The sequence below is a fragment of the Mus pahari genome, chromosome 10 (assembly GCF_900095145.1).
Source record: "Mus pahari chromosome 10, PAHARI_EIJ_v1.1, whole genome shotgun sequence".
Taxonomy (NCBI): domain Eukaryota; kingdom Metazoa; phylum Chordata; class Mammalia; order Rodentia; family Muridae; genus Mus; species Mus pahari.
This window is the reverse complement of record NC_034599.1, coordinates 46,515,303-46,517,553: the sequence shown is the minus strand read 5'-3', so window position 1 is coordinate 46,517,553 and position 2,251 is coordinate 46,515,303.

Genomic DNA, 2,251 nt, shown 5'->3' with positions numbered 1-2,251 from the left:
AAGAAGAACAAGAAGAACAAGAACAAGAAGAAGAACAAGAAGAAGAACAAAGAACAAGAACAAGAACAAGAACAAGAACAAGAAGAACAAGAAGAACAAGAAGAACAAGAGCAAGAGCAAGAACAAGAAGAACAAGAGCAAGAGCAAGAACAAGAAGAACAAAAAGAACAAGAAGAATAAGAAGAGCTGGAGAGGTGGTTCAGTTGAGAAAGTGCTTCCTATGGAAGCTTGGTAACCTGAATTGGATCTATCAGAATCTACGCAAGAGAGGTAAGTGTGGAGGTGCGTGCATGTTATCCCATTACTGGAAAAACAGAGACAAAAGAATTTTATACAGTGAGACACAAGACTCACTGGTCAATCAGATTTGCCTAATCATTAACCTGCAGTTCAACAAGAGACCCTGTCCCCAAAAAAGAAGGTAAAGTGTGATTAAGAAAAAGACCAATTGTCAGTCTCTGACTCTTGCATGCATGAGTACACACACACACACACACACACAGAGAGAGAGAGAGAGAGAGAGAGAGAGAGAGAGAGAGAGAGAGAGAGAGAGAGAGAGAGAAGTAGGAAAAAATGTAAAGTTATTTGTATCCAGTGAAAACGTGCATCACAAGTTTTTTGCTGAGATAAACATGGGCCCAAGGAATAAGAGAATGATGATGATAATGAAGACAGACTCCAACCAGCTCACCAGAGTATGCAATTCATTGCCTAGCACATGTTTAGCCAGTCAGATCCATGTCTACCCTGGAGGCCTGAGACAGGTGGCCAGCAAGGCCAGCCCAGACCTGCCTCTCTTCACTGTCACTCTGTTTCTCAGTCTGGCTGCCCTGCTTCACTTAGCCTTGGTTCTATTTCTGGTTTCCAATACACAACTTTGGGTGATTTGTGAGACAAATGAGCCAAATTCATTTCCACCGTAGCTCTCTTGCCCTTTCTATTCTTGTACAAACCCTGCCTGTCTCCTTGTCTTTCATGTGTCATTCAGTACTTCCTTCTAGAAAATTCTCCTGGTCACCCAGACCAAATGTACACTGACCCACAGCCCCAACACTGTCACATCAACCTGTCTTGTCTTATTTTAGCACTTGACCTGCAGTGGGCTCATTCTACAAATGTCAGTACAGATGTTCTGTGCAATAAATAACTATTGGATGAAAAAAAAAAACTGGAGCAATGTATTGATTTGTTTTTGCTGAAATGATGCTGTACAACTATGCATCGGAAACCTTGATGTCTTCAACCAAGAATCTTTCTTGCCTCAGGATACATAGAGGTCAACTTGAATTGAAGTTGTTATTGGGTGAGTTCAGTGGGAGTTGGATCTTGCCCTGGGCTTCCTTCTCTCCCTCTCCATGTGTTTCCCTGTGTTCCTGGACATTTAAAGCACAAAAGAAGAGTCAAGGCCCTGGGAAGTCAAGGGATGAGATCAAATGTGTTAGAGGAAGATGGACCTTGGGAAAGAAGTATCCTGCCCAGAGGTGAAATCATGGGCATGTGTGTACCTGGTGTGTGCTCTTCTCTCCATCCATTCCTGGGAGCAGGGGGCAGGAGAGGCATGGCATGCTTCTTGAAGGCTGAACAGGGAAGGACAAGCACTTACTTCTGTGTGCTTTCTGTGAGTCAAAGAAAACCACACAACTGAGACTCATCTCAGTGGGATGAGTGAGAAAGCATATCCTTTCCACTCTTGCTTATGATGGTGACACTGAATTGAAAACACGTATGCAGATAGAAATGTCCAGATTACTGCAGCTGAACAAACAAACGTCAATGAATATCTATAAAGAATTTAATCTGCTAGAGATACAGCTCAGTGGTAGAGTGTTTTTGCCTAGCATGCACAAGTTCCAGAGGTCAATCCCCAACCCATCAACAAGAAAAAGAACTGAATCTTGTGCAATCATTGTCCAAATGAAAAAATAGCAGATCTACACAGAGAAAGGAGAATGAAAAGGCATTCTACAGTTATATGGCAGACTGGTGGCTGAACAAATCAATGCAATGGAATGAGGGAAAGAGGGTTCAATAGTGAGTTAGACATTTAAAGCAGATGAGATCAAATGTGTTAGTAGAAGGTGGGCCTTGGGAAAGAAATATCCTGCCCAGAAGTGAAAGCATGGGTATATATAGACAAGCTTCCAGGTTGTAAAAGAAGGCAAAAGAGAAGAAGAAGAAGAAGAAGAAGAAGAAGAAGAAGAAGAAGAAGAAGAAGAAGAAGAAGAAGAAGAAGAAGAAGAAGAAGAAGAAG